Here is a 6,495-nt window from a genome sequence, read left to right as displayed (position 1 = left end):
TGTCATATATCGACAATCACTCCAACATGTCGTGCCATCCATCCAAGTCAGGGAGATAGTCCCCGAGCCTAGTGAAAGGCTTCAGGTCGAGACGCTGAGAGGCTACCCGTGTTCGGACGTCTTCCCGCAACATTTGTCCTTCTTCGTAGAACATCCCTGTTTTTCCAACGACCTCCTTCATGATGATTTGGGCAAGTTCGCGCTGGATGTGATAGAACTCAGCTCAAAGTCGATGATCCTCGATATCTCCTACGTTCTTTGCCCATTGCAGAATATGGGCATCGCCGGATGTAGGTGACATGCGAAGGTTCTGGTGATCCCGTCTGTACTCCAGCATGTGCTATAGGATATAGAATCCATCATTAAGAGAACCACTCGGTTGCTGGATGCAGCAGAAGTCGGGCTTATGGCCGAAGGCGAGCCTGCCGCCCCTTCTCTTCTTGTCCTGGACCTCTCCACCCCGTGCTTCGTAGTAAAACATGGCACTGTCGAGAACATCCTTGATGTGGGTATAATCCTTTTTGTTAATGTTCTACGACGAGTCCAAGTAAAGAGCGTGGGAGTATCGGGGGTAGAGGATGATGAGGACGGCGCGCCCGCCGCTGCGCAAAATAAGTACACCTCAAATTAATTAGCCTCCACCGTGCAAATGAATGATTGAAATCGAAGGAAGGATATCTGCGCGGATGAATTACAGGGGATGATAAGGCACGAGAATCGCCTCCTTGTCCTTATTGGCGTGCATGAAATTGACGATGTATTCCCTCGCGTATTCACGGTGCTTTGCGCAGACTCCCAAGAAGCTCTCGTGCATGAAGTACGGGTCAGCGACACAGATATGAGGTATCTGCTCAACCCCGATGATGTAGTTCATGTGCAAGGCATAAAGGCGGACAAACGTAAAATCCAGCTTCTTCACGTGAAACATGTCGAATATGTAATCGAATCGAAGGAAGAACTTATCCGCGGGGAAGAAGTCGACGTACGACAATTGCCGCGGAACGTTAACCACGTAGAGTGGGTATCCTGGATCTTTCGAGGCGATGAGGCCTTTCTCTATCCGCAGCACATCGTCATGAAGACTCCTTAGATGGCTGAATCTGGCCCTTAGCACTGCTGCAGGTAGGATTGGTTGACCGGGGATATGCAATTTATCCGCACCGGTGATATCTATACGGGCTTGAACCCGAGGCTGCTGAGGCGGCTGGATCATAGAATCAGCTTTCTTGCCTTTCCTCGCTCTCTTCCTAGTCTTCTTTGCCGGAAGGTCGTCTATAATACGTTGAGCCTCCGGAGGCGGCAATTCAGGCACCGACTCATGACGCTCAAACCCTGAGTAGGCGCCAGTATAGACATACTGTTGAGTGCCATCTTCATCCTCATCCTCATCCATGGCGACGTCATCAGCGACTAATGGAGCCTCTTCCTTACCCCATCTGCTATCACCCAACCCGACACCCGACGCTAATTGGGTAGGTGGGGTGTTGATGTTCATACCTTGCTGAGGCTGCGTGCTCGTGGGTGTGCTCCCGGCCGCCTCCAGACGAAGCAGACTCTTTGGCCGCAACAGGACCCACCCATTGCAACAATCACCAAGCCGCCGCGGGGACTCGTCATCATCCCCCCTAGTACCAGAGGAGGCAAATTCTCGTGGCCCGGTTTGACACTGGCCACGGAAACCTTGAAGCCGTTCGGGGGGATCGGCCGGCTGTGGAACAATGGTTCCTTCGGCTTCATTATCGTCGCCTTCCCCATGTCCACCTTCTGGTCGCCGATGGTGTACAACATGGTGCACGGGGTTTCGTTGGCCTGTAAAGAAAAGTCTGCGATGTGAGACATCCGAAAGGCAACGAAAACGGGAGATTATACATTTATTGAAGGGGCCGGTGTGACAGATACCGTGAGGGCGTCGAGCTCAACCAAAGACGAAGCACCGCCGAGCACGTCCGGTGCGGGAGCCTGTGCGGGAGCAGGTGCGAGAGCCGGTGCGGGAGCAGGTGCGAGAGCTGGTGCGGGAGCAGGTGCAGCTACAGGTGCTGGTGCAACGCTAGTCGAGCTGCTCCACAAGAAGTCAGCAAGGGGAAAGTCCGCTGCATTTTTTCTGGATTTTGCCTGGTCCAATTGAAAACGGCTGGAACCAAGGAAGTAGACATATCTACAACCATCTGTTTTACGTCAGCTACCGCTGTTGCGACTGTCTGAGATGATTTCTTATCAACCGCAATCTCAACCTTCTTGTTGATGTTTTCTTCGGTTAACCTCCGTCTTTCGTTTCTCTCCTCCTTGGTCTCACTGTAGTACTTCTTCCACGTGGCGCCGTCTCCGACACCATGCACGCGTCCATACGACGGTCGAGTATCCACCGGGAGTCATTTCAATATGTTCAACGCCCGGTTGAATGGAGTGTCCCACTTGGGCCTCGCCAACGCCTCAGACGGCGAGTCGCTTTCGGCCGCAATCCTGTGCTGCTCTCTCTGCAAAAGGCACAAGGATCGTTTACAAATATGACTAACGTGTAGTCGAATTGATCAAAACTAAAATTACTAGCAGTCTAATGAACTCCGTCGTGACCGCGTTTGTCTCGAAAACCTTCTTCACTGGGTCCCAACGGTGCCGGGACCTGAGGATGTCACGCTCATGTGGGACGGTGAACTCCGCCAAGGGGTCTGGGATGCCCAGACTCGCGGCTTCCGCGTCCTCCTTGGCCCATATGGACCTCTTCCCGTCGTAACCACACCTTCCGAGGTGGTGGCACCCAATGTTCCTCTGTTGAAGCCCCTTCATGTACTTCGACTTTTTTTGGCATCTTCGGCCTGCAAGCCGCCTTGAATATTTCAGATTGCTCTGTCGTGATTGCCGGATTATCCTTTACAATCTCGGAGTAGGGTTCCTTTTTGTCGATCTTTGCTTTCACCCTTGTTTTCCAGGCGGCCAACGCGTCGCTAAACTTGGACATGGCGTGTTTGTTTATCTTCTTCATTGCCGGGTCCTTATCTGGATCTTTATAATCCTTTTCATTCCGGCCCGGGAACAAGAATATCTGGTGCAGCTTCTTGAGGAGGGAGGGCCTCATATTATCCATCTTCTATAGTTTCTCATCGTTGATGGTGGCGGTTGTCCGTACGATGTAGCCTATTTGATTGTCATAGCACGCGCGCGCTTCCTCAAGCGCGGTTGGCTCAAAATTGCCGTCGTCCACCGACGTGACCACCAGTCTAGTAGTCCTGAGTTTGTTAGGAAGCCGTTGCCTCTTTGCATGCGGTTCTACACCGGCTCCGCTCCCCGAGGCAGCGCCGGCCTCAGTCTCAGCGCCGGTCTTGATGCCGGTCTGAGTCTCAGCGCCGGTCTCAGTCTCAGCACCGGTCTGCGTATCGGTCTCAGTCCCCGATGCGACCGGTGGGCCCAGCAACAACATCGTTTGATCGTCGGCAAGGCTCAAAAATTCGTCTGCCGCCAGGTAGACGTCGTTGCAATAACCAGAACCCTGTCCTTCATCGTTGCTAGCCATTTTTCCTATGATTAAATCTAGTCAATTAATTCTAGACCTACTAAAATGAATAATGACATAAAAAGGCCTATGTTTTGCAGGAACGTTGACTCCTTCCCGGTGCGGCAAATCCCGGGCACTCGATATGTCCTAGTTTGTAGCACAAGTCATGCCGAAATTCACGGAAAATTTCGGCATGACCTTTGCTAAAAAAGTGGACAAATCGAGAACCTGAAATTTGCCGGAACGGAAATGAATCAACATTCCAGCAAAACATAGGCCACGCAGCTTCATTCCCTGGAAACAACAAAAGGCCACTTGGGCACAATCGAAACATGGGCAAACGCAATTGAGGAATTTGCATATATCCTGACCACTTCAAATTTGCATGTCCTAGCGTTTGACACTTCAAGAAAATCTACACAAATCTCATGCTCTCTCAAACTTCAATTCAAAAACCAAATATAGATTATATTTAGTTAACTACTGAACTAAACTTTACTCTAAACTAAACCCTACTGCCCGAATTAACATCTAGTTAAACAAACTCAATTCAAAAACTAAACCCTACTGAACTAATTAACATCTACATTATCTACTACTTAACATCTATTATTACCCTAACTAAAAAACATCAACATTATCTACTACTTAACTTTAACATCTATTAACTAAAAAGGATGGGTGGGGGGCTTACAGAGAGGGGAGAGACGCTGGCGGGGGAGGTGCTCGGCGACGGAGGTAGGGGCGGCGAGGGTGGGCTCAGGATCGGGACACGGCGGTCCTGGCGGGCTCGGGGCGGTGAGGTCGAGGGCGGCGGCGGTGAGGTCGAGGGAGGCGACGGTGAGGTCGAGGGCGGCCCGAGAGGCGGCGGCGGTGAGGCTGGGCGGCCTCGGGCGGCGGCCGTGAGGATGAGCGCGGCGTCGACGCCGGCAGGAGACGGCGGCGAAGTGGGGGCGACGGCGAAGTGAGGGAGACGGCGGCGAAGTGGGGCGAGGGATCGATTTGGGGAAGAAGTGGTGGCCGGGGGGAAACCGTTTTTGGTTAAGTCAAAAGTAACGGTAGCATGTTACAGAAAACGCGCTATAGCTAAGTTAGCTATAGCGCGTTTCTGAGAACGCGCTACTGCTACGTCTTCATCATTTTTTCCCTTTTTCATTTATTTTTCTTTACATTTTATATTTTTCCTTTCTCCTTTTTTTTCTTTCATTCTTATTTACTTTTCTATTCGTTTTTCATTTTATTTTCTTTAAGTTAGCAGTAGCGCTTTACGCGTAAACGCGCTGCTATAAGTGTATTAGCGGTAGCACGGTTTTTGGAAGATCGCTACTACTATGTGTAGCCCATCGGCTAAGTGATTGGAATTTTAGTAGTAGCGAGTTTTGGGTGAGACGCGCTACTGATATATGTCCATCTGCAGCGCGCTTATTTTGCACGCGCTACTGCTGTCTAGCAGTAGCGTGCTTTTTTAACAAGCGCTACTGCTAAAGTTCTGTGTATAACGTTTTCCCTAGTAGTGTATGCTCCTCTGTACAGAGGGAGCGTTCCATGTTTCCATTGACTGTTATAACGCCACGTGGTCTAGGCATCTTGAGCTTTAGATAAGCATAGTGCGGGACTACATTGAAACGGGCGAAAGCGGTTCGTCCGAGTAGTGCGTGATAGCCACTGTGGAACGGGACGATGTCGAAGATCAGGTCTTCGCTCCGAAAGTTATCCGATGAGCCGAAGACGACTTCCAGCGTTATGGATCCTGTGCAACAGGCCTCTACGCCGGGTATGACCCATTTAAAGGTGGTTTTAGTGGGCTTGATTCTTCATGGATCAATACCCATTTTACGGATAGTGTCCTGATAAAGCAGATTAAGACTGCTGCCGCCGTCCATAAGGACTCGCGTGAGGTGGAATCCGTCAACAATTGGATCGAAGACCAATGCGGTCGAACCTCCATGACGGATACTGGTCGGATGGTCTCTGTTATCAAAGGTGATCGGACAGTCTGACCATGGGTTAAATTTTGGGGCGACTAGCTCTATGGCGTAGATGTCCCTTAAAGTGCGCTTGCGCTCCCGCTTAGGGATATGAGTTACGTACATCATGTTCACCATTTTGACCTCTGGGGGGGAATTTCTTATGTCCCCCTGTGTTCGGTGGGCGAGGCTCTTCATCGTCATCCTCGTTGGGCGGCCCTTTCCCCTTATGTTCGGCATTTAGCTTGCCGGCCTGTTTAAAGACCCAGCAATTTATGTTGGTATGATTGGCAGGCTTATCAGGGGTGCCATGAATCTGGCAAGGCCGATCGAGTATTCTGTCCAAACTAGATGGACCATCCTTGTTTCCTTTGAATGGCTTCTTTCACTGGCCGGGTTTAGAGCCACTGAAGCTGGCGTTGCCCGCCATGTCTTCAGTATCTTCGTTATTGCTTCGACGCATGTGTTTGTTGCGTCGTGGCTTGCCATTGCCATCCCTGGCTTCGGAGGTGCTAGGGTCGCTGTCTGTGTCAAAACCGGCAGATCTCGGGTAGGGGGTCCCGAACTGTGTGTCTGAGGATCGAAGGTAACAGGAGACAGGGACACGATGTTTACCCATGTTCGGGCCCTCTTGATGGAGGTAATACCCTACTTCCTGCTTGATTATCTTGGATGAGTATGGGGTTTACAAGAGTTGATCTACCTCGAGATCGTAATGGCTAAATCCTAGATGTCTAGCCTGTATGATTATGATTACCTCTACAGACTAAACCCTCTGGTTTATATAGACACCGGAGGGGCCTAGGATTGTACAGAGTCGGTTTATAGAGAAAGGAATCTTCACATCCGAACGCCAAGCTTGCCTTCCACGCAAAGGGGAGTCCCATCCGGACACAGGAGGAAGTCTTCTGTCTTGTATCTTCACGGCCCATTAGTCCGGCCCACGTCACATAGCCCGGACGCTCGAGGACCCCTTAATCTAGGACACCCTCAGTAGCCCCCGAACCAGGCTTCAATGACGATGTGTCCGGTGCGCAG

This window comes from Triticum aestivum, chromosome 4D, assembly GCF_018294505.1.
Source record: "Triticum aestivum cultivar Chinese Spring chromosome 4D, IWGSC CS RefSeq v2.1, whole genome shotgun sequence".
NCBI lineage: Eukaryota > Viridiplantae > Streptophyta > Magnoliopsida > Poales > Poaceae > Triticum > Triticum aestivum.
This window is presented reverse-complemented; position numbering follows the sequence as displayed.